The sequence below is a fragment of the Coloeus monedula genome, assembly GCF_965178545.1.
Source record: "Coloeus monedula genome assembly, chromosome: 1".
NCBI lineage: Eukaryota > Metazoa > Chordata > Aves > Passeriformes > Corvidae > Coloeus > Coloeus monedula.
The window spans coordinates 9,821,709-9,849,379 of NC_138781.1; positions in this window are offsets into that span (position 1 = coordinate 9,821,709).

Genomic DNA, 27,671 nt, shown 5'->3' on the forward strand with positions numbered 1-27,671 from the left:
ACCAGACAACTTTCTTTTTGAAATTTTTCTTCTGTCCTCTCTTTTACAAGGAATTAAATGCTTGCTTTGTGGCCCAGAACTTAGTAAAGCAGAGACCAACTCTAAGGATGATCAACTGCAAGAAACCAAGTGGCATATGTGGTGTAGTCAGCCTCCTTCAGCTGAGCTAGAGTAAGTGCTCATGGTTTTTGTCTTCTGATAATGTGAAGCAAAAATATCCTTGCTTAAACCACTGTAGAAGGTTACAGTGCATCAGAGAAGACAATCAGTAAAATTGTTTTATTTCCATTGCAGTGGGATTCATTTCCACACAGGCTGCCTTCATGACTGGGCTGCAGGGCAGCCACTTTCAGCTGACAGTGGCAACTTCTGGATGCTGAAAATGCTGACAAAGAGCCTATACCCTCTTTTGAAACCTCCAGCCCTTTGCCTCAAAGGAAAGCTCTGGTTTTAAACACTCTTCCCCATCCCTTTAAAGGCAGTGTGTAAGGCAGTCACACTCACAGAGAAGAATGCTGGATGTCTTTCTTCTCAGCTTCAATCAGTGCTGAGTTTGAAATGGCCATAGGAGTTTTACAGAGCTGGGCTGCTGATGTTCATGTTCTCTTACCCTTGCCCAGCTGAGCAAGCTGGCTTTACTGTGAGTTCCTCATGGCCTGCACAAGTTGGAGGAGTTGGATACTTCACTATGGCTTAAGCTTTAATTAACAAGTTATGAGATACACCTTTTAGGAATTGGTCTAATTGAATTTTTTTCTTTAGGCATCTAATCTAAAGGAGTAACTCAGATCTTTAGTCTAAAGTTGGAAAATCATCCTCACTTCTTGTGTCCTCAAACACCTGTGAAATTTTCTAGTCTTGGTTTTTATGGCCAGGCAGCTGTATGGCATTGTACTGTTGTGTTTGTATGTATTTAATGGTCCTTTCTCACAGCCACCTCTTGTTTTCCACACATTCATTCATTTATTGGATGAAAACCAACAGAACTGCTTTACATCAAATAAGGGAACCTCTAATTTTGTATGTAGTATTACTCTCTCTCTCTCTCTAGAAATATATATATGTATTTACATACACATAACCATGCATAGGATATGTGCTATATGTGTTATACAATATTATAATATAGCAATACTCTGTATGATATTATACATTTGTCTTTCTCAGGGCTGCAGAGGAACTTTCCTCCCTGTTGCCTGTAAGATTAGAGAAAATTCGTTCAAAAAGTCTTATGATGGAGAGAGGAAGAGGGGTCACTTTTTCTTCACTGCTTCAGCTTTCATTCATACACTGGAAAAATTAACTAATATTTCTGGATCCTTGGACTACCATTACCTGGTCAGCAGTGCCCAAATGAGAATGTTGGGGTTTTTTTTCTGCAGAAGCTGAAAACCCTGGGTTTCATCCCCAATACATGATTAAATGATTTAGTGTTTTTCTTTTGCAATTTATTTCTTTCCAACACAGTTTATTTAGAGCAGTGCCTCTAGTCCAGGAGCCATCTGTGACTCTCATGAAAGACAAGTCAACTCCCAAAGAATAAATAGAAAAGGGTTTATGCACTACAAATTTTTCAATCACATCCATTTCACTTAAAGATTTAAATCGTAACCTGGAATTTGATCAATGTTTCTATTAACTTACCCCTTCATCTTATATCAATAAAGAAATGATTTTAACTAATGAAGATAATGGATTATGAGAAAATAAAGGACAACTAGAAGAAGAAAGTCATCTATATTGAAGTTGCACAGAGAATATCAATTTGCTCAGTTGTGAAAACATGGGGAATGAGTCACTGCAGAAAAAGTTAAATGTTACCCAGAGAGACAAGAGGTCTTATAAGAGATGAGTTTTAATGGGTTCCATGCCCTTGATTCCTCCCTCTTACTGTTTCTTTGTCCTAAACCAAACCTGACAGTATGTCTTCGGATCATCAGGTTAATGAAAGATGTGTGTATTGTGAAGGTTAAATAAGACCTCTGGTAAAGAAGTTTCAACAGAAAAGCCTGAAGCAATTTGAATTTTTCTTATGCTTCTGATTCCTAATGCATCCACTAAAGAAGCAATTTGACAAACATAAAGCACTTGGGGTTCTTTGTCTGCAGTTGTCAACTGTTTTTTGTTCAATAAAAGCCCAGTGGAAAGAAAGGGCTTAAAACAGTCATTTTGTTAACACAGAACTTGGAATTAATCACACGCATCTGTACCCAGCGGTCCTTTTTAGCACTGATCTTTGGAACTGTAAATCCCCCATACGAGGAATGTGCAACCTACATGTGGGAGCTCATCCAGCTGTCCCTACTGCTCCTGCTTTTAGAGTCACCAGGGGAACACAATGTGAAAAGGTTTTTAGAAACAAACAACCAGATTATGTGAAGTATTCTTACTCCTACTTTTTGTAATGAACTTCATGTTTCTCAATGCACACATTATTTTTTATGCATCTATTTTTAAGTTCTATTTAAAAACTTAAATAGAATTGTCTACCAACATGCAAGAGGAAAACCCTCAACCTATAGCTCTGTGGACATCACTTAAATCAGTGTATTTAGATAACAATCAGTAGGAAGGAAATAACTCAGTGTTTTGTTTCCTGATTTTTTTTCCTAAAATCTTTGATCCCTCATCGCATTCATGCAGAAAATGAGGATACATAAGAGCTGGTCTATCAAATAAGACCAATAGTTCATTAAATATACCTTCTACTCTTCCAGTGGAAAATGCCAAATGCTGTCATGAAACTCTGTGACAGATAATTATGGCTTTCATTTTATGGGGGTTTTTTTTCTGGCTGTTTTGGGATTTGTTGGGTTGTTTGGTTGGTTTTTTGTGGAATAACCAACCCACAGCGAAATACCAACTTACTTGCATACTTCAGTGGCATCTATGGAAATGTTTGGAGACTTCCCAGGAGCCCAAGGCAAAATGGAAACTGTAGAGACTGTGTAGAAATTAAAGACAACTGCAGGAAATGAACAGGCCTTGGACACACTGAGAAGAATTGCATTCTGGACTTATACTACTAACTTAGTTCCACATTTAAAAGATGGAACATTACATTTAGAAACAATGATTTCCACACTATGAAAGTAGTACTAAAAATTCATGATATGTGTAGGACCTGATGATTTTTGATAGTTTAAAATTATATAGTTTTTCTGTACTTTAATGCAAATACCTCTCAGCAACTAATAAACTAAATGTGATTATCCATCTCTGCTGACTCTCACAGATCCAGGATGGGCTCTGGATGTGGCACCTGGATCCCCATTTAGATTGGCTTCTAAATACTTTTCAAGAGAGGATTGGCTGCATTTTTAATCTGAGTCAAACTTTACCTCAGCAGTAAGATGTGAGATCCTGGGGAATGAACTGGCTTGGGAGGAGTCTGTAATGCTTCTCAGGGACTCTGGGCACAGAGATTTTCTTTGGAAAGAAATCATCCAACAAAAAATCTAGTCCTTGGAGAGTAAAGCCCATTATTATATATGAATAGGTGTTAAACTGGTACTAGTTAAACTATTTTTTTCGAAAACAGACCAGCAGGATTTAAAGAGGTGTTAGTCATTAAAAATCTCTGCTAGGAAAGAGAAGCAGTTATCTCCTCACCGTTAGGGTTATTGATCTTTTGCATAGAATTTAACGTGTAAAAAGTGACTGGACTTTTAAGAAAAAACGCACTGGTGAGTCCAGCTGTCAATGTAATTTAAAAAAACCCTTAAACTATTAAATTCATATTCTTAAGAATAAAGTTTGACCTTGCTGCTTCTTGGATTACTAATAATTCATTTTCTTGTTTTCCAGAGGAAATGAATTTTGCAAGAGCAAATAGCTGAAACTTGCTTTCAGACCTTCTAGCTCTAATATAGTAAGGGAAAGATGAGCTGATATCAAGTTCCATCAACAGATGGTAAAACTATTATATTTTTAAAATTCTGGTAAAAATCAAGGAGTGGAATTATAATGGAGTCTATTTTGCAAAAGGAAAAGAGAGAAAAAAACTGGTTTGATTTCTAGAGTTTCTCCTTGCAGAAATTTAAGATATTTTGCTAGCAAGAACTGTTGAGAAGATTGGGATTGTCTATCAACATCAGATCTTTCCTATAGGCTCATTATATCTACCTAAATAGTATGCATCAGGATTTCTTCTCATTGAAACGTGTCCTAATTTTTAGGGGTTTTTTCCTATGCTTTTTCTCTTTTTTTCTTTTTTTTTTCATGATTCTGATCATATTATACATTCTCCTGGTAGCTCCTCACAGTTGCATGTCCTCTGTCTGTTTAATGAGCATTCTCATTCTCTGTCCTTCCATAGTGAATTATAACAGGCTCCACAGCATCCCCTTCATTATCACTGCAGAGTACACATTTCCAGCCTGTTTTATGCTTCAGCCCTTTGTAGTTCCATTTAGAAATATGTTTGCAAGGCCTGCTTGTGAGAATGCTCTACAAAGCAATGTCAAAAGCTTTATTACAGACACCACCCAGCTATCTTCTGCTTGTCTTCTGTTCACAGAGCTGCAGGAGGAAGTTTGAAAGGTCTGACATTTCAACAGCCCCTGCTGGCTGTTGCTCAGCTCTACCTTCAGCTCCCATCATTCTCCCTTCTGCTCTGACTCCTGTGCAATTGCTCTCACCTCTGCAGCTTTGCTTCTGGCACACTGAGGTCCTTTCCACTGACAACACTTTTTGCTGTAGAATGTAGTTTTTGTACACTTTTGTCTGTAGAATGCAGTTATCATTCCCTTGGTTTGTCATCTGCACAGTTTGACTTGCATTTCCTTTCTCCCCTGATTTTTCCAAATATTTTAATGTTTTTCTATCACTTGAAAAAACTCATGCATTCATTCTTTGCCTCTAATTATATTCCACCTCTCTGACTGCTCCTTCAATTTTTCTGTCACTGTTGTCTATGTTTTCTCCTCTGCTTCTAATCCTTCAGACCACCTTCTAAATTCCCTTCTTTCTCCTCTTCCAAGAACCCCACAGCTGTTTCTATCATCCTTAAAATTTATCCTTTATGTGGCATTCTTGCTCATTCAAAACAACAAACAAAAAAGCTCTTTCACCTCATTTGCATCACATTACCCTCCACCACTGAAAAATAATAACTTTTTAAATATCTTTGTCACTTCTGAAAATGAAGAGGGAAGATTAATCACTTTTACTGATTTAATTGGGGACCCATGAGCAATATGGTAATCCAGGATTAGATTCTTGGGGTTATTTTTTAAAGCATGCATAACCATATTTCTATTTGTAAAGTTTGACAGATCACAGCAACAGTCATAACTTTACAAATTGCCAATAATCCCAGGGCTTCTGCCTTCTAAATAAGGCCATTCTGAGTTTCCAGCTCTTATAAAGTAATTATGTTTTGTACCTCATTTGCAATGAAAATGGATGAATTCAGCCTAAGGAAATAGGCTTCTCAAAGGAAATCAGATGGAGGGAAAGTAGCTTTGCAATCTGAGAATTCACACAAAGCAAGCAGCTGATCTTGCCTACACACGCTGGGAATTTCTGTTAAAAGGAAAGGTCTAATTACACTTTGCACTTTGAAACCAAGTAATTCCGTTTTGTTGTAAAGTGACATAATTTTTCTGAAACCGCTGACATGGGGCATAATGTGCATCACTTGCCATCCGCTCACCTCCAATCCAAAATCAGTAAAATATAATAGAATTTTTGTTTAATTTTTAATGTCAGAACCTCAGCATTTTCTTTTGCAGCATTGTGTCAGGGAAAGAGTTTAGAGAAACATCAGGCCGGGCAAACCAATGAAAATTGAAGGACTTTTTTAATCCCCTACACTGTGGTAATAAACTCAGAGCAACCGAAGTATTTATGCTTCAAAAGCATCGTTTGAAGAATTTGCAAATGGTATTTTTAAAATCTGACAGATAACCTAAAGAGGCAAATCCAGTTTAAAAAAATCATATTCTTTTAAAATAAATGTCATTGACATTTTTTTAATTGACAGCAACAGCAATAATTGACATAGACAGCAACATCCTCCATTCACATATCAGAATTTCCTCTAACAGGCTGAAAAGCTCACAGTTGATGCTGACTGCATTGGTGATGCAAATCATTGCTGGGGATGCAGCTATATGCTCCAAAAGGAAGGTTTCTCACAAGTAGGACATACAGCTGGACTCTTCAGATTTTCTGGATGGGAAACAGGTGGGACCTTCCTGGCCCCAATCTTTGGACAGGAAAAATCTGTGAATGTCATCTGAGAAACACTCGGGTGGCAAAACCTACCAGTGTATTCATGAAGGATAAAAAAGGGTCTAAGTAATTTTATCCAGGATAATTTTCTAAATCTTATCTAACTCGATATTAATAACTTTGATAACTACTTAAAATGCATTTTTTTCATCCCACCGAGGTATGACCTTTCTATCACTTGGTAGTCCAGACTGATTCTTCCTGCATTCAACTCTTTTCAGTCTCATCATCTTTTATTTGAAACAGACTTCTTAAACAACTTTTATGCTGTAATTATGAATACAGAAGTTTCTGATTCTGTACAAGGACTTTAAGTGGTCCCTTCAAGTGGCTTCATACTCGGCAAGCAGTTCTTTATTCCTGACAATATTTCTAATGCTGATAGATTTATTAAGGTTGGAAAAGGTCTCCAAAATCATCAAGTCCAACTGTTAACCCAGCACCACCATGTTCACTAAACCATATCCACAAGTACCACATCCACACACCTCTTGAACACTTCCAGGGATGATGATTCTACCACTTCCATGGGCAGCCTTGATGTTGTTTGTGGTTTTGTAGTTTGTCCCTTTTTCATTTATCTTACTGCCATGGACTCTGAGAGATGTTACTCCGTGACCCTACCCCCTTTCTAGTAACCGGCAGCATGAAGTTAAACCTCCTGGTGCTTGGGTCCTCTCCTTACTCTTGAGTTCTTCTCCCTACACTTGGGCTCCTCACCAAACTCAGACTTCTGTTCTGTGTTGATCTTTGTGTCTCGATTTAAAGCAGCCTGAATGGCAGAGTCAGCCTATTCCTACAACCAGGCTGCTTCTGAGCTGACTGAAAAGCAATCAGGAGTACATTGTCTCAAAAAGTCCAAGCTTTAAATGTCTTCTTGGTCCTTTACAGTCAGATCATCAAACAGCTGTGCAGCATTAACACAAGTGCATTGCGAAAGTTTATATTCTGATGAAAAGAAAAATTCCGTTTCTTCCCTGTCTGCCAGATTTATCAGTGATGAATGACAAAGTGAAGGGAAAAATAGAGAAAGAAAAGGACAAAGAGATAAAGAGAATCTGCTTCTCTCTGTGTTTACAACTGGACTAATTATCCCAAGGCAAGGCTCACTCCACCTGCACAGGAGGGACTTATTCTGACAATGCACCCGCTACCTTGGGACAGGACATTTCAAGGAAGGACCTGCTCTGCTTTCAAGCCCTGTGCACAATTTGAATTCCAGAATCACATATAAGCCTCTCAGGCAGAACTGCAAAAAAGAACAGTGCACTTGCTGAAATGAAAAGCATTTATATATCTGTTCAGATGCTACATTCCCAAAGAGGCAACATGTTCCTTAAGTTTCCCAGTTCCAAATGAGGAAACTTTTGGAATGAAATTTCCCAGTTTCCAAAAGCTCCATAACCTCAAAGTCCACATGTTCTTTGGCCATGCCCAGAACAGTATGTCTCAATAGTTCTGAGCAATTAGGCATTTAGGTAATCCCAAAGTTTTGAAAATATCCAGAAACCCTTCTGAGGCTGGATTTAGAAGTCCTGTTCTGAAAACCCTGACCTAGCTGGATTCGTGTAGTGCTTGGCTGTAGAGACAGGATGGCCACACTGCAGGATGAGAGGTGAAAGAGAAATTATCTGCCAGGACATCTCAACCCAGCTTTTCTAATTGATAGTCCTAATGCACCAGGTTGAAAGATAGACTGGTTTAGTGACCTGGCTTGTGGGAAGAGTGCTTGGATGAATGAGGAAAACAAATATTTATCATGCATATGATTAAGAAAAGGGTAAAGTGAGAAGAGGACAGTTATTTTGCACCCTCATGGTTCATCTGGGACCAAGGGCATCTGCTCTTCAGTCCCTGCTCCTAAGAATATATATACAATCTGTTTCAAGATCTTATGTTCTGGCTTGTAAAAAAATGTGTTTTTAAACCCAAGAAGTGTTGGACTACACAGTGAATGTGCACTTTAAATTGCTGCATTTGGGATGTGATCATTTTTAAAGAAGATAACATCTGTTTGAAAGCTGAACAAAAATTGAGCTCATGCATTTTCGGGAACTTATTAAATAACATAAGACAGATTGTCTTTCTTTCATATAAAACATCCTTTTTTTTCTTTTTTTTTTTTTTTCTTTAAAAGGAAAACTACAAGCACTACACAAAATTAAGTCAAAGGCTGCTAACACTTTCACTCTACAAATAGTTTTTACTAGTAATTATTTGCTGGATCAAGCTGGTAATAGTGCCAGTGTGTGTCCACTGAAATAATAATAATAATGATGAAATTTTTAAATAATATATGTCACTGTCCCCTGTCTCTGCAGGCTTCTGTTGCTTTAGTATTGATAGACTCTGCACACACAGCTGACTACAACAGGATCTCAGCCTCCTCTCTATGGTGTGTTTTAAAACTCAAAGGTGTTTGCTTCACATCTGTACATCAATTGAGTTCTGCAGGGCTGAGCTTAAGAAGGCGAAAGAGTGAGAGTTTCTGCATGGTTATTGCACCTGGTATGTAAGAATGAAAGGATCCTTCTCTTTACTGTAGATGCTTTAGGCTTACAGGGGTTCCATTGTAAATAATGTGCAATATATAGGTCATGATCCATAATAAACACAGTAATTCAGATCTGTAAATCAGACACAGTGTATGTCCACATTTCCTTCCATACAGGGAGAAAGAGACACCTCTGAAGCCTCCTTTGAAAAGGGATGTCCCACTCACCTCATTCAAATGCTTCTATTTATGACTAATTGCATATACAGCAATACATATATATGGGCTTACATATAAAATTATAAAAAAGCCTTTCAGTGAGATTGAGAAATTAGTTTCTCCTGATAAGCATGTGATGATAAGTTTTGTATATTATTTAGATTATATAGTAGCATAAAATAATGTAGTGTAACGTAATGATCTGAGGACAAAAGCGAGACCCCTATTTACATGGTACTTTAGTACTCTGAACTGAAAAATCTCAAAAAAAACAAACCAGTCCTAGAAGAACAGTGTCTCAGGTGTAACCCAGAGGAGTCTCAGGCTAATGATACAAAGAGTGGATATAAACTTTGAGTGTTTTCTCAAGGCAGGCTGCACTGCCTGCCAGGACTCTCTTCTTGCTGCCCTCCAGAGACAACAGGCACATAAGCAGGTTAAGCACATTGGGTCTCCTTCTGGAGGACTGAGAGTCCTCTTCCTCTCACCATTGACAAGATAGAGAATTTACACATTCTTTTATACCCACCAGAAAACTTAGAGTAGGAGAAAATTAGTTACTCAAGCTTGTGGGTGGGTCTCTCAGTAAATGGAGGTAGTGGCAGCAGGGAGATAGATTTTGCTGCAAAATGAGGAAACAGAATAACCATGGTTTTATACTAGCAAGATCTTCCTTCAGTGACTCCAAGCCTACTTATCTGACTTACTAATGCTTTATTTCTTTCTTATCTTTCTTTTATAAACATATTTCTTTAGTATTTGTTATTTTCATACATATTTTCATACATTTATCTGTCTGCCTGTAGATGCTTTTCTTTTCTCCTAGGTCAGTTTGCACCAAGATATGAGTATTTCACTATTTTTGAAGTTTCTTCCTTATTAGTCACAGGGGCCTCTAACATTGATGTGTCCAGCAGTGAGGAGGTAGAATGGGGATTGCAAGCTAAAAACCTGCTGAGGTCTTACTAGCTCTGCTGAGACCCACAGATTCAGTGCTGGAGAGAAATCTGGGCAGCAGGAGCCATTTGAAGAGGGGCAATGAGATGCCTCTGAGTTTTGTGATAAATGGCATTAGTGGGATGAACAGCCTTTGAGGGCCCAGGTCAAGCAGTAAAGGAAGGGATAGTTAAAGAAGGCAAGTGAAGGAGAGCAAGAGAAAAAACTGATATAGCCAGGCCCACATAATAAAGCTTGTGGTAATCTCCACCCTTGAACATGCTTCAAAGCTGCAGAAATTCATCACACTCATGCAGTAGCACAACAATTCTTCATATTGTATAATAAATGCTGTCAACTGCATAAAGTGACCACATTTGCAACCCTCAGGGAGAACTGGACTATTTTCTCATCACAAAACACAGATATGTATTGGACAAAAACAAATTATGGGACTTGAATGTATTTATTTTAATTTGTTAGATGTTATTTTGTAGGCTTGAGGGGATTTCCAATACAAAAATATTAATCAGTGGGAAAACCCCTTTTTTCTGAGAAGTACTTTACGCTGCTAAAACTTGTGCTAACAACATGTGCAAGCAAATGCAAGATAAACTTTTCTTTTCTGTCAAATGCAAGTTTTTTACACCCTTTTCCTTTGCCAACATGATTGGCAAGAGCTATCCAAAAGACTGAGTTTTTCCAACTTCTTTAGTTTAATAAATTTCTAGTGGTATGTTCTCATTGTGGACCACAGGTATTGCAGTTTGTGTTTTGATGCAGCTGGTGTGGGGTCAGTAGCTCTGACCCAGGAAGCTGTGACCGGTCTGGAGAGACGGTCCCGTGAGGAATCGTCTTCCCGAGGCCCGGTGTCTTCCCTCAGCCGTGGCCTGAGCGCCCTTGCAGAGAAGCCATCAGCTCTTTAGTGATTGTCAGCTCGTGATTTTGGCTCTTTGCTCTGCAGGGCAATCTCCAGGCCAGACCAGGGGGAGAGAGATGAGAGACTCGTATAGCAGTTCCGTATGACATAGTCTTATAAGCCCACACCCCGCGAAGGGGAGCCAGGGATGAGCTCTCTCTCCTCACAGGGGCAGAGGGCTAGATCTTATAGGGATACAGGGGGTGGGTGTCAGAGGGTAAGGGCCAGTGGGTTACAAAGGATCTGCATAGGGTCTCCCAGAGGATTCTGGCTCTGTCTTCTTCTCACTGTAACTGCAAAGTGGCTGCCTTTCCAGGGGGAGTTCTGCTGGGAGGCTAAGCAATCTCCTTATGTCAGCAGGCCTCCCTCCAGGGCAGCGGCTGGGCATACCCCACAGTGTCTGGCAAATATTAGGTTATGTTTTAATTCTGGGGCAAAACCTTAGGAACACCCAAGTGCTTGGGAATGGCAGTAGAGTCTGGCATGCAAGAGCAATGTCCAGCATTGTTCAGGTTGTGCAGAGCAACAAAAGTTTGGCTTACTGTGAGCCTACCAATACTCTGTATGTCTGAAATGGTCAAACCTTCAACTCAGATGCAGGAGAAAGCCAATAAAACTCCATCCTCTGAAGTACATGTTGTCTCCCTCCATTATTTAAGCCCTTTCAAGCCAAAGGACTAAGTAATTCACTGTATATATTTTAGGCTTTTCCTTGTTTGCTTTGTCATAAATTTGTTTATTGGCAGTTTGCCATTATCCAAGTTCTGAAGGATCCTGAAGCACTCCACAAATCATAACACAAATTATTAACTGGGGTTACTCTGTTAAGCACCCAGGGGCATCTGTCCCTAAGGCCCTTCAGTGTTCCTTTTTACCCATTAAATCTGTTTTGACTTCAAAGTTGGGTTTTTTTAAATTATTATCTTCTGAGTCTTACTATGAAAATACCCTAGGCAGTAGAATTCAGACTGACAAAAATTCAGTCTTTAAACATTACATTAATATGTACCACTGTAATACCTTATCTTGAAACCCTCAGTTGGAATTAGAAGTACTTACCTGCTAATATAAAATAGTCCTCCCAATATATCTGTAGATACATCTCCCAGGAGAGAGATAAGGGGGTAGAATGTCAAAAAATCTATTCCCACATGTTTTTGAACTTGTGGGTTTGTCTTCTTTCATTCACTGCAGACATTTATTGGAATTTGAATCATTAAAGGTCCATTATTCAGAATTAAAAAATAATATTAAAAAATCTTTGTGGCAGAACTAATTCTGGACCCAGGGTATGGGAAGCCAGAACTTCAGTAACCAGAAGCTAAATATGCACTGTGCAATAGAAAAGCACAGTTTTGAATTAGGAACCTGTGAGAGAGAAGAGAGAGAGAAATATTTTAATCTGCAGGACCCAGCTTAGCTTTTCCTACAAGCTGATTTAGCTCATGGTTGTTTTAAATCCCGGGTTTTTTGCCTCACTTAATACTTACTTTCAGCATAGCAATTTAAGTGTCCATCAAAGCATTGTGAATTCTTGGTGCCAGACAGCTAACATTTAGGAGTTGCAGCGCTGAATATTTCATTGGATTTTTGATTCTTTTCCCAAGAGAAATCATAGTTACAGGATGCTGTGACCAGGAGCCCCATAATTAATCCTCCTGCAGTCATCAGCTTCTCTTATACAAAAATGTGACCTAACCAGACTGTGCTCCTGAGCCTTTATCATCCACTTTGATTCCATGACCCTACTGTTCTCTCTGTGATGCATCCTGGACTCCACAACTTGCCTTGGCTGTGTGCCAGACCAAGAAAAATGGTGGTTACCACATTTTACACAGCTCCATGACCTCTTGGAGGGTAATAGCAAATTGCCAGTGCAGCTGTCAGCTGGGAGGTTTGTGTCTGGCTGAAAGCAAATGTCAATAATAATCAGCATCTGTTGTGGGTCCCACACTGCTGGGCACATCTTCAAGTGTGCAGCATAGCTCCAAGTGAAGCTACTTATTCAGCTGCCTAAATATGGATCAGGAATGCACATTTATTTGTTGTTGCTGATCATATGCATGAGCAATGATGCATCTCCATGCCCACTCCAGCCAGGACTAGGGATGACTAAAACATGGATAAGAGGAAAAGTTTCTATTAAAATGACTGAGTTTTAATGCACAGTGAATTCCTATCCCGCATGATACTGAGTTATGTTTGAACCTTGTGCTGTTTCACAGAGTAAATGAAGTCTCCAGGAAGACTTTAAGGTGCAAAGCCTGCTACTTGACATTCAATTTGCCTTTGAAATCTCATAACATTTCATGCAGTTTCAAACTAGGAGAAACTGTGATATCACTTAGTCAGACTTCTTGTATAGTGCCTTTTGCTAAAGACTTGACCGACTGAGGACACTCTGAAATGACCACAGTGGCAGAGAACCAACTAGGTCAGATCATCTTAAATGATCTTACAGACAATTTATATCCCACAGAGAGGACAGGGGTGAAAGCCAAAGTCACCTCCAGATTGAGAACTTACACTTAAGATCATTCTGGAAGCAACCAACTTGTGTCTCCCAGGGAGTCTGCCACCATGCAGGTACAGCCCAAGTGACACCCATTGCCCTCCAGCAACAACTCACAGTCCCAGAAAATATTTTATATCAATCCCTGCATCATGACATTTTGAAAAAGATACCAAGAATAGAATTCAAGTTATGGTGATCCACTATTAAAGTAAGGAATGATTCCTGGAGAAATTCCCTCAGTCCTTGTGAGCTGCCATTTGTCCATGGAAATCCAGGTAAGTGCAGTACTAATCTCTTTAATCTCCGTATCTGGAGTCAAGGATGACAACATTGTACCTGGACACAAATAAAAGTAGTATTCCTTATACTCAGACTGATTGCAGTGCTTTAACAGGACACTGTGCTTGCTTACTGTTCATTCCCAAGATTTATGGTTATGTAATAAGATTTTAGACAAGCATTCCTGTGATATTTATAGTCCTTTTTTTTTTCTGTCTCTTCTTACCTCCCCTTTTAGGCCAGAGTTTCAGAACTCCTCTACTATTTAACCTCAGGGTAGACTTTCTCCCCCTCTTTTTCTCCTTTAGACAAGAACACTTTCCTCTGCTCCTTTCCTCCTGCCAGTGTCCGCCTGCCAGCTGGTGAGAAGATATGTCCTCAGCAAAAGAGAAGCTTTGTAAACCTCTGAAGATGTGCTCAGGGCAGATACACTTGGCTCCTGACAGGTATCGTTGAAGCTCATGGAAAACCCAGTATCTCATTCCTCCAGCCTCCTCTGAAAAACTGGTTTTCAACTCTTCTAAACATCAAACTGTCATGAATTCCCTCTTTCTGCTGCCTTAGACTTATGATACAGTCTCAGATTCAGACTCCAGACTCAATACCAGCCTATGTGAAGACTATGCAGGGTAAAGAAAATGACAAGACATTTCACACTTACCCGTGGCCTATATTTTTCAAGATTCTTTAAGAATCAATGTCCTGCCAATACCTTATCTATCCTTAGACCTCAAACATCTCTCATTTCATCTTTTAAAGTAACCCTATTACAGTGCAGTTTTTAAATGACACATTTGACTGTTCAGCAAAAATAAACATCTTCAGATTCATTTGCTGTCTGAGTCTTCAAAATGAGTGTTAGAGATTCTAAAGGAAAGTAAATGTGTGTCACTGACTGCATGTGTGTGCCCATACCACCCTCTTTAATACCAAAAGAATTTGTTATGATTTCCATCATTCCTAAGACCACATAAATTAAAACAGTAAGACAGCTAGAATAAAGTGTTACCAAATCCTAATCTCTAAAAGTGATGCGAAATATTTTCCAGCAAATAAAATCAGAAAGAACAAATGATCCAGAGCTTTTAGCTTACTTACATGAAAGACTAAAATAAACCTAGATTCTAAGTCTTGATCAGTAATAGAAATGCGTGGTCTAGAAAATAGCCTAAAAAGTGTATACATTGGTTTCCAGCTGAAAAATGTGGACATTTTTTAGTTAAGTATTTGGGTGGGGGAAATTCACTCTGCAGTTTGGGGGATTCTGTCTTAACTTCAAAGGAAATGTAGCTATTTCTGGTTGTTATTACAGGAAGTCATTCATAGACCTAGACCTCTTTGGAAAGAATGCTAACAATTTCAAATGTCATAGGGCAGTATTGACATGAGCTTTGAAAAAGGATCACATTCAGTGCAGAGAGTCAAGAGATTTCTCTTGAAATCAAGGTAATGAGTAATTCTCTTTATACAATGTAATTGCAGGACGATAAGCAAACTCACCCTTTCATCACAAAGAGGAGAAGCATTTGGTTAATGATGAAGTTTTTTTGCCTTCATTGAGAATCCTGTTTTATCTTTGCGGATATAGGAACACAGAATAGATGATGCTTAATCCTTGGTGGCTTGTGACAGGGAACAAAAGCACAGCTCTCTCATCTTTTCACTTTATATTGCAAGTAAAACAGCCACTCTTGCAGTTTTTCCTAGAATAGCGGCTTATCCCCCCTAATGTCCTTATTAGTTAATTTATAAGTGATATGGAAGGGGGGTGACAGTGAGGTCACCACAGTCATTGGGGAGTTGCTGGTGACCTCACCCCTGAGCAACTCCTTTAGAAGGGACTGTGCAGCTTTATGCAGAGGAGGATGTCCACACTTTCAGGCTTTGCAGCCCTTAGGACACCTTTGGCTGAATATTATGGGTGACTTTGGCAATCTCAGGGCCAAAGTGCTCCTGAGCAGCACCAGTGTCACACTGAGTCTCCTAATGTCAGAAAAAAATACCTAATCCTATCATTGATTATTTTTTTTCTAGTCCAAATTTAGGACTTAGCTGAAATCTAGGTGGGGATACCCCATACACTTCTGGAGCCAAGGGAGCCCATGGTCATCGAGCATCTCAGATGTCTCTACACATCTGTATGTGGGCAACTGAATTGAACACTGAGCATTACTGGTTTAAATACAATAGAAAATTAGGATTTTTTTTTGTTTAAAGTAGATTCAACATATATTTATTCTAAGTGGTGCACTGACAGTCTGGGAGGCTTTTCCTGGTGTCAGCTGAAAATCCCATCAAAACTAGTCCCTTTTCTTGTTCCCTGCAGTCACTTGTTGATCTTTACTGCCTCACCAGATTTTGTACTTTTTTTGTCATTTGTTCTTGGCTCAGCAGATGAACAGTAGTTTAGAAACAAATGAAAGAGGATTAAAATACAGATGCTAAACCAAGTAACACGTTAATGGGCATCCTACAATTTCTCCCACTTTAGCCAAAATTGTCTCTAATGGTGAATGAAAGAAAGAGGATGGGAAGCAGATGTTTTCTACTGTCTTGATTGTAAACTGGCCGGACACTTGCCCCCAAAGAGTTTATCAAGAAGGTTTGATTGAGTCAGTCCCAAAGCCAGAGCTGAAGCACCAACATTTCAGCCAAAGTGATCAACTTCTTGGACCTCATGGGGGGGCAGGGGGAAACCAAACCAATCAGAGAAAATATTTTGCCTTTACAAAAACATATTTATTTTGTGACAGGCAAATACTTAAAATAGTAAAGGAATCCTGGAGCATAGCTACACCTCATATTGATATCACTGGGAATTAGCTACAGACCTCTGTGAGTCAACTTTAAGCTTCAAGCAGAGGTTAAAAGTGAATTAAAAATTCGGTTTACTCTGGAACATGTTCCCTTGTAAGATAAAAGACTACCATTTGGGAGGAGTGCCACCTGAGTTCAGATACAGCAGAAGACAGGAATAATTGATGCCACAAATCAGCTGTGGGATGTGTGCTGAGCTAAAAGGAAGAAGAAGCAAAAACCCAAAGTAACCCATCTCAGTTAAATTTTAACTGAATTTTAGATTTAAAACTGTATTTTAGTTATTAGAATTTATAATGAGACAAAAGTAGGCTCTAGTGTTAGATCTGAAATACAAATCAAAGCATAAAATAGAAGAAAATTATTTTAATGCAGTTATTTTCATGCATAGCAGTGAAGACATACAGAAACACTACTTTGGCTTGTCAGAAAAACAAATTGGAATAACAGTCATAGTTCTCATACAGAGAACATAAATAAATAAAAGAAAACTTAGAACCATATGTCCTCCTTTTGGAGGATGAGGAAAAGTAAAACAGCCAAGGAAAGGATAATAGAGAAAACAGCTTGGAGATAAAAATATTAAAGAAATGGGATATAAATGCTACTGCCAGAATGTTGCATAATGACTGCTTTTATGACCAAACAGAACTAGAAATGTTGCCTTCTTGCTTTCCAAGAAACCTCTAGCAAGTCCAGAATGTGACATGATTAAGCAGGAGGATAGTTTTCTCCCTCTGAAGAAGTGAGGATGGGGCACTTCATGTTCTCTTGGAAAAGTACACATGCTCTTCTGGTAGCTTTTCAACACGCCTCACGTTCTGTCCGTTTTCTGTCAGCTCTGGGGAATTGAGCAACACGCTTTAAGGATGATGGAACTTGAGAGTTCATCAACTTCAGATTTCTAGAGTGATAAATAATATATCAAACAGAGTCTGGAATTGTATTTATTTTTCCCAGCAAATCTGCAAAATTTCAGTCACAATTATTTTCCTGGTTTTTTCTGATGTCTTTTTCTTTCTGAGATAAGAGGGAAAACGCAGACTCCATGCTAGAAAGAGGGGTTGTTCTACTAAACAAATCCTCAGTGGTGCAGATGAGTTTTCCATGCCTTGAGGTACAACCACTGAGGGAGCCATGATAAAATCTAAAGAAGATTAAAGCCTGCTAAAAGAAGCTTCAACAAAGGGAGAAGAGAGAAGAGATTATCACTGCTGGAGCAGGGGCAAGCATATGTACTCCTTCGTTCTGCCCCAATTGCCCTCTGTGTGATGGAACTGCTGGCTGGAAAACACAGCTGCCTGGGAAGTGTGAAGATTGCAGCCAGTAATTATGGGCTGTTCCTGGACAGGGATTTCATGTGGCACATTGTAGTAGCCCTGCCAGTCAAAGGAGTGTTCTGTTGAATTCACATGCCCCTGTGGCCCAGCTGTGTGATCCCCCACTCACACCCATCTGCATGTGTGGACCATGGCTGTCCCATCCAACAGCCTGTGCTGAGACCAATATACCTTAAAATAGTGGCTGCAATGATGGAAAAACATTCCTGTGATGGGTTTAAATCTGAAGGAGGGAAAGGAGTCCTGTGATGGGGAAGAGGTGGTGAAAGGAGGACAGATAAGCCAGAAGAGAAAATATGCATATAACACACCTGAGGATGGTATTTTTCCCTCTCTGGGAAGTAGAAAGCTTTTTCAATTTTAAGAATTTCCATTTGTGTGAGTGACTTACTATCCCATAGTACTTTTCCAGTTAGTGTTAACAGGACAGGTCACTGAGGTTATGTCTACATGAGTAAACTAACCAGTAGATAGCAGTGATAACTAACACACACCAGTGCTGGCCCTGAAGCTGTACGGGACCTGCACAGGTGCGCCCTACCACCCAGAGTGGGCAAGTGCATCCAGTCCCCTTTAACAGCAAGATACCCCCATCAGCACCATGTCCTGCATCTCATGGCAGAAAGCCACTGGGCGCAAGAGGCAGTCATGCCAGGCCCATCTCTACACTTAATAATAGAATAGCTTAGAATCATAAAGGTTGGAAAAGACCTCCAAGATCATCAAGTCCTCCAGTCTTTGACTGATCACCACCTTGTCAACCAGACTATGGCACCAAGTTCCATGTCCAGTAATTTCTTGAACACTTCTAGGGATGGTGACTCCACCACTACCCTGAGCAGCCTGTTCCAATGCTTGACAACCTTTCCAGTGAAGAAATTTTTTCTTATGACCAACATGAACCTGCCCTGGCACAGCTTGAGGCTGCTTCCTCTTGTCCTATTGCTTGGTCCCAGGGAGAAGAGGCCAAGCCCCACCTTGCTACACCCTCCTTTCAGGGAGTTGTAAAGAGTGATAAGGTTTCCACTGAGTCTCCTTTTTTTTCCAGGCTAAACATCCCCCGCTCCCTCAGCCTCTGCTCATAAGACTTGTGCTCCAGACCTGCCCCAGCTCCGTTGCCATTCTCTGCACATGTGATATAGGGGGCTTAGGCTTTAAGGGTTAATTGCTGATTGTAGGTACTGCTAGTATTGCTAAATTTTGCAGCTGCTTGCTAGACAATGTATATTGCTTGCTCAATACTAATTATGCTTGCCAAACAGAAAGGGAAGGATGTAAGGAGGATAAGGGTAAGATGCAAGACCATTGATAAGAGGAAGAAATTGTGACCAAGGATATCTGCTTTCAGACCCTGAAACCAGCTGAAACCAGCCTTGAGGTTTGGACTTGGACCAGGAACTCAGAGAGCATGTGCAAGAGGGCAAGGTGAAAAGTTCATTTCTGAGGAAGACTCATTTACTTCATCTTAAGACCCCTGCCCACGACCACCAAGAGGCACTGCACAGGCGCAAGGCCTACGGAAAAGACTTTTGAGCTCATTATAATATGAAGCGGGGCTAGGTAATGAATATGTGTAGGCGTATTGTGTAACCTAATGCATCTGTAACTTGTAACCTGATATATACCAAGCTGAATACCACGAACGGCGCACATGTTTTTGGAGGGCTACCTCCCATGTGCCCAGAGCTGTAATAAACATACCTACTTTACAACTTTATGAGTTGTAGAGTCTTACCGCAAATCACATGCTGCAGCATCTCAATGTCCTTCTTCAAGTGAGGGGCTCAGAAGTGGATGCAGGACTTGAGGTGGGGTCTCACCAGTGCCCAGTACAGGGGGACAATCACTGCCCTGCTCCTGCTGGCCGCACCATTTCCGATACAAGCCAGGATGTCATTGGCCTTCCTTCCTGGCCATCTGGGCACACCTGGCTCATGTTCAGCCACTGTTGACCAGCACCCACAGGTCCTTTTCTGCTGGGTCACTTTCCAGCCACTCTGTCCCCAGCCTGCAGTACTGCAGTCCCAGCACTTTGCCTCATTGAATCTCATACCTTTGGCCCCAGTCCACCAATCCAGCTTGTCCAGATTCCACTGAAGAACCTTCTCACCCTCCACCAGATCAACATTTCCACCCAATTTTGTGTCATCTGTGAACTGACTGAGGGTGCCCTTGTTCCCCTCATCCAGATCATCAATAAAGCTATTAAACTGTTCTGGCCCCAGTACTGAGCCCTGGTGAGCACACTTGTGACCAGCCACCATCTCGATGTAACTCCAATCCCCGCCACCCTCTGGGCCTGGCCATCCAGACAGTTTTTTACCCAGTGAGGAGCACACCTGTCCAAGCTGTGGGTTGCCAGCTCCTCCAGGAGAATGCTGTGGGAAGCAGTGTCAAAGGCTTTACTGAAGTCCAGGCAGACATACCCACAGCCTCTCCCTCATCCACTAGGTTGGTCACCCAGTTGTCCTCCCCATTGTTTGTGACAATTGTGGTGCTGGGATCCTGTCCCCTGTCCTTCTTCATTTACTTGTAGAGACAGAGCTAACAAGGCTCGTGAGTGACAATGACATTCTTACCATGGTTTTGGCAAGGTGTAACACAGTTCAGGTGACAGGAAAGGCCAGGGAATAATACCTATTACCAGTATGGACCATTATGGGCCAGTATCCACCAATAGCAGTCAAGGCCTAATAACATTGTAATACAGATAATAAGTGTGCAAGTTCATATTTACCTAGGCTTGGAAGACTGATGGCCCAGGGGTTACTGCTGACAGGACTTATTGTACTCCACAAACTTTGAAGAAGACTCATGAACATTTTTCATAGCCAAAGGAAACACTTCAGATAGCATTCCTGCTGCACAGGGAAAGTAAATATTTAAAGCTTATTCTGAGAGCCGGGAAGGAACAAAACATGCAAATTTTACATCTTCTACAAAACCGTAATTTAAATTCACAAAGGTAAGAGTTTCTTGTCAAGACACTAAATAACTAGATACTATTTGATAGAAGATAGGCCAAACTGCATCAAGAATAGTCTAGGATGATTTATTTTACAAGAAGCTCCAGTGAATTGCAGCAACGTAATCTAAGATCATGTCTACTATTAGGGTTTTAGGAGGATGCTTTGTTCAACTTTCCCATGATTTGATTCACTTCATAGGCAAGTCTCAGAGTGCATAAAGAGTTTTCTTTGGGTAAAAAGCAGAAGGTAACTGTAAACACATTCCTTGTGGGCTCCAAAGGCACAGGGTAGCTCAGTCCAGGTGGTCTGGCCACAGCTAACACAAAGCAAATCCCACAGAAGTGTGTATGGTATGGACACCAACACCAAATATTTTGCCTGTCTGCTCCCAATATCTACCCTACTTGCTGATGTAAACATAACCTACAGTGCTTTCTGTCTACAGTTCAGATATTAATGTCTTTTTAACATTTGAAAAAATAGTAGATCAAAGAGGCAAAGCAGAATTTTAATATGCTTTTTGGAAAGAAGCAAGGCACAAGCATTGTACTATAACACATCTAAAGAAAATTTGAACCTTTGACTCCTCCTGAAGCAATATATTTGGCATTACTTCCAACCATCAAATTGTCAGCAACTTAGCCTTACCATTCCAATTGATTGAGCCAGTTTTGACTTAGCCAGATACCCTGGTTGCATGCATACACTGTTATCTATGTCCAGGGCTGCCATATCTGTGAGGTATATATGGATTGACCTCTCAGTGCAGTATTTGATTTCTGCAGAAATACATGTACTGGAGTCTGTGAAGCTGTGTAAAACCCATGGTATTCACCATTTTAATTTCTTCATTACTCTAACATTTCCACTGAATAATAGTCAAAAATACTTAAAACCCATGAAATGGGCTGTAAGGGAATCATTAGTGATGATCAAAATAATTTATGACTATCTGAAATGAAAAATCTTGGGGTTTACATTTTTATGGCATTTGCACGTCCCCGGAGAAGATCAGAGCAGGTACACCATAAGCAACCTTCATTTCAGTGCCTGCAGTTGTTGGTAGCAGATTCTTTGGGTCAGTACAAGAAATCTTTTCTTTAAATAGCAATTTTCAGGTGTATAAGTAAGGCCAGTCACAGCAGTTAAATATTCTCTTGTGACTTTCTAAATACAGGCAAATGCATCACGGAGTTTTGTTTCTGTACAAACAGGATGCTGTCTGTTTATGGTACAAGAGAATCTGCTAGTCAAACACTTAAATGCTCACGGAACACACCTATCTGAGAAGAGAGGTGTTATGTACTCTCCACGGGCTTTATAAAATGAGATCTGAATATGGAGTCTATTATGCTGCCTCGTGTCATGCTGAAGCATCTACTCTTTTATCAGCGCACAATAACACTTGAGATAATGATGACATAAAGTTATTAACACTATATTCATGTACAGTATTGTTCTTCCATTTTTATTGCTAAGCATAAAAAAAAAGTAAAAGTTAATAACTGAGCTAGAGTCTAAATTCTTCACAATTCTTCACTCCCCTTGCAGATCACCTACTTCTCTGAGTATTTCCCCATCTATATTCATCCAGTATTCACAGTCTGGACCCAGACTACAGGAGCTTATGTCTTAGAAGTTGGAATAGCTGTAGTGGTTTTGGTCCAAAATACTCATTACTTACTTATTTACCTTCTGTGAGATAAGAATTAGGAGAAAGCAAAGCAGGCACAAAACTTAAAAGAATATAAAGAAGTTTATTAACAGACCTAAAAGAAAGGAAAAAAGTCAGACCACACCTTCAGAACACTTCTCCCCCCACCTTTCTCCCTTCTCCCACTGACAATGTAAAAAGACAACCCTTGAGATTTTTCAGTCAGTTTACCACTTCTATAATAACCTTGTTCAGTTCACTTAGGGAGAGGAGTCTCTCTTGCTCATGCTATGGAGACATCTCCACAAGAAATTCTCTCATGGCTTCAGTATCACAACGAGACAGCCGCCCAGGTTGGTTCTCTGCTCGCATGTGAGAGTCCCTTCCCCCGACTTACAGCTTTCCCCACAACTGCTTTTGAGGGTCCAGTCTTGAATTACTGCGGTACCATTTTAAGGATGAGCTGTTCAGAAACAAAGGTTCTCATCACCCATCTCTGGGAGTACCTTCATCTCTAGGAATAGAGGCCCTCCCCCTTCCCTGGGAGCAAAAGGGTTCTCATCATCTTCATCTCTAGGAATAGAGAGAGGTCTTCTCCTTCCCTGGGAGCAAAAGGGGTCCTTGGTCCTCATCATCTTCATCTCTAGGAATAGAGGCTCTCCTCCTCTTTTTGCTCCCCCGGGAGCAAAGGGGCCTCATCAAATTACAGCTACTGTCATTTGCTTATTTCAGCACGAGTACTTCTGCTCACAATTACAGTTTGAATGCTCCACCCCCCTGTGCTCTCATGAAATTACAACGGGTACTCTGATATATCATAGTCCATCACCACCATAGCTTTACAACAGAATTTCAGCTTCTAAGCATCTCCTCTTTCTCCTCCCTCAGAGTTTCAGATCTTCCTTCTTTACTGACTTTGGTGTCTCTATGGTGTTTCTTGGGAGAGAATTGATGTCTGCAGGCTTCATCTGTTCTGGAGAAAACTTACAGCACTAAAAGGGTTGATCTCACCTGGGCCCCGCAGCTGAAGTTCCCTTATCGCTGTTGGTCACATGAACTTTGCCAGGCAGTGGTGCAGCTTCAGCTCAATCTCCGGCCGCACTGGGGGGGCTGTGTCGAGCCGGGCCACGCTGTCTGCATTTAACGGGGGGGGCCCATGGGTGGAACAGGGCCGCACGGCTCCAGGATGGCTGTGTCCCAACCCCTGCCCAGCTACTTGTCCCAAGGCCGGAAGCAAGAGAGAGCTTTCCCAGGGTTTGTCCATTCTTAAATGTGGGCCACAGAGGCATGTCAAGCTTTTTTAAGTGGCTTAAAAAATTGTCAATATTCAAACTGGCCAGCTGATAGGTTCTGTTAGGTCATAGAGGAAGCTGTAAGCACCTCTTTGCAAGAAAATCACTTCCGTAGCTATGCTAACCCATGACAATAGCCAAGAGGTAAAATCTGATGCAACTGAAGGGCTGTATCTGAGAGGGCAGCTGAAAACACAGGAGGTGCAGACGCATAAAACAAAGCAGAACAGCTTGGTTAGAAATGAACTGGGGATGAGCAAAGAGCACAATGATCAAGGTGTTGAAACAAGATACAAACATCTAAAAGAAACAGGTCACCAGAAACCAGATGAGCAAACTGAGACTTGGGGTCTACTTTCCAACTGATCTCTATGCTTATTTCCTAGTAACAAATGACCCTTTTAAGAAAGAAATATACCCTGAGTTACTTTTTTTCTAAACAAAGGAGACAGCTAATGGAAAGCTGGAGGACAGAGAGAATCAGTTATGGCAGGGGAAAGAAAAACAAAACTGGAGGAGGCAATGTGATAAATGCATGCAAAAGGAGCCTGACTAGAAAAGGCCACATGATGCCAAACAACTCATGGAACTAATGTGAATGCAAATAAAAGCTGAAGTTACTCTTCAAAATAGAAATACAACAGAGATGCACATCAGTGTTCCCCAACTGTTGTGCTATAAATAGCATAGGAAAGGTAGTGGGAGGTCAGAAATCATGGGAGCCATCCAAGGGCTGGTTGAGGCTGAGAAAAGGCCAGATTCTGCAAACCATGGAGAGCTGAGTTTGAGTAAACACAGGAGCACAACATTCCTGGTATCAGGAATGAGCTATTCATGGGAGGGCTCCCTTGCACCCCTCTGGTCACCCTTACCACCAGCACAGCAGGTACAGCTGTACGTTCTACCACTACATTTCTGACTTGGAAATGTCCTCTCAGACAGATGTTTTATCCATAATTCCAGCTGTCATATTCTCAAAGCAGGGTAAACAAGATCTTTCTGGCTGCTTTCCTACATCCTGGATCTGCTCATGAGATCTCATGGCTAGATCATGTCACAGCTGTTTTAGGGGTTCTACAGCACAAATATTTACTTTCCAGAAGGAGAAACCAAGTGTGTGAGGCCCAAGTCTGAAAAGCTTTGTTTCTTCCAGCTCCTTCCTGTGGGGGTTTGACAGGCTGAAACGAATGAGTGTGAAGACAACACTGTGTACAGCACAGGGAGTCATTAAAAGGTCAGAGTAACACCTAAGTGCTGCGGTGCTGCAGCATCCCAACAGCCAGCAGAGCACAAGGAAATGGTGCAACTGCAAATGCCATAGGAAGGACCTCTCCAGCCCCAATAGCTAAAAGCAATTTACACTGGTCTTTTGGGAGACAGCCTTCAGCACACTCTAGTGAAGTCCAAGTAAGGCTTGGACATGTGCCATCTGCTGTAGGGAGACACCTTCTGATCCACAGAGATGTACCCACACTGCCCTTGCAGAAGAGCAACATTTCTGAAAGTTTTCAAAATCTCTCTCTGGCTTAGTATCTCAAGTTTTTCCTTCTTCAAGGCAGTTTATTGTTTGAAAACAAGGTCCAAGTTCTTCCATCATCATTTAGACAGTCTGAATATGAGTAGTCAGAATTTTGGGAGTGAGGCACATTTGAGCTGGGCACATTTGCATCACTGAAAACAACCAGACAAAGGGCCAAAAAAAGCAGGTAGCATTAAAGAGACATGAGATTACTCAGGCCCTGAAAAATCTCATATTACTGTGTGCCTTTGAAAAATTGTGGCCACTCCGCTGTTTTCATGCTGTAATCATACATCACGTAAATCTGGATCTCAAAATGATACCACACAGAAAGTGTCAGTCTGGCCTGACTCCAAGGGGTTCATTTAGGCATTTATTTTCACTTAAATCATATGCAAACAAAGTGATCTCAGGTTACTATGAATAAAGACAATTTGTAGTATACAGTAATGGATATATGGAAGGAATGTCAGCTGTTTTTCTTTCTTAGGTAGATACAATTAAGTATTTAAAAATAGCTAATATGATTAAGTAGCATTTATTGGCTATTAGTGGCTATGCAAGTGCAGTTCTTACTATATCAATACTGTTCCAGAGCAGCCAGATTTAATTCTGCTCTGTAAGCAATGATGTCAGGTACCTGTTAATGTATTCCTGGGGTGGTAAAAGTGAGATAAAGTCACACTGTCACTTTAGGGGAGTTCACAGTTGTTGCTTTTGGAAGATTAATTTTCAGTTTGAAATGTCAACAAACTTCATATAGAATGATCAAAAGAAGTCTCCCTTGCCCCATTTTTTTCCACCTTCGTTGATTAAACTAATCTTCTAAAGGTATAACGCACTACTCAGTAGACTCCTCAAAATGAATTCCCTGCAGATGCATAAAGAAGTAATGTTAGGCATGTAACATACAGTAAAATATGCAGCATATTCCAGGCCAGGGTGCCTATTTCACCAAGGAACTAGTGGCAAGAGTTTAGCAGTGGTGTCAACAATCATCTTAGGAACCAGCAGTGCCAGACGCTTAGATTTATGTAACTCCACTGACCTGGATTTTGGGGTTTCCAGCTTAACTGGAAACTTTATATGAAAATACTGGTGTACTATATCTTAAAAATGGTAATAAATATATCACCTCACTTTCTTTATTAAGAAGACTGCATCCATGTTGTCTTCAAAAGCGACATTCCTGAGACCTCCCTTTCATGGCATGGTGGCACAGAAGAAAGAGCAGAACATGGCACAGACTTCACTTCTGCCAAACAGGCTTGATGAGGTGGCATGGATTTCCCAGAGAAAGCCCTACCAAGAGTTCCCTGACCAAATCACTTGGGCTGGAAAGTCACATTGTTTTCATTCCCAGCTAGATGAGAGGTACTGGAGACTAAGCTCGCACTGCCGAATTCAGCATAGAGAGACAGACCATTAGTCAGTCAGCTGTGAAATGTAAATAATTTTTGCCTTTCAGAATATCCTCCCTGATTCTGTCAAAATCCATCATGCACAACTGCTTATTCAAGCAAAAGGTAACACAAAGTAAATATTCCCCAAACTTACAGTCTGGCACTGAACATCTTCATTTCAGTCAGTCATTCTTCTCATGACACTTTGGTAAAAAATACTGTTCTTCCAATATCAGTCTCTCCTGAACACTTTTGAAATTAAAAAAAGCTAAATCTTTTGAAAGTCAGAGACCTCTGGTCTCCTTCATGAACTGTGAATTGGGAACAACTCTGCTGGCCTCACGAGCCAGGTTACTTCATTCCTAATTGCAATCAGGGGTAACGCTTGGCCCACAATCAGTGAAAAAATCAGTAAAGGCCAAACCATGAACAGCCACCTGATCTGCTTTCCAGCAGGTCAATGACCCCTCTGGGAGCATCCCCTCTGCCTTTGCAGGGGTGGGAAAGGGAGAGGAATAATCAGTTTGGGGAATCAGCTGTTGTACTGGATGTACTAATTTTTCTTTCCAGGATAAGGCAGATTTATTTCTCAATTTCTAACTTTCAGGTCAACATATGCTAAACATCTGATCCTCTTTTTCTGTAATTTTCCCCTTATGCACCTGCTGCTCTTTCCCCTGCTTCTAAACAGCCACCTTTTGGTACCCAAGTGCCATCCTGTACCCACGGTGATGCAAGGGCTGCCCACCTTCAGCCACAGCCTGGGCTCTGCAAGAAGTATGGCTCGGTGCTCCAGCACTGCCCTTGAATCCCTCAATCTCTATATTTTGACTGAGGTAGTCAGAAAGAAATGCCCATATTGCATTGTAACATGAGTTCCCAGTACCAAAGCATGTAAATGAGTGTATGAACATGTGAAAGTGCTTGTTGCAGAAAGTAAGAAGGAGAGAAAGGAATTCATCTCCTGAATAAGTTTGCTGGTCTCCAGCAAAGCTGGCTCAAGCAATGTTTTGTCTGTGTGTCTGAGGAAGAGTGAAACTTAGGAAAAATGGCAAAGCAAACTGTTTGATGGATTGCT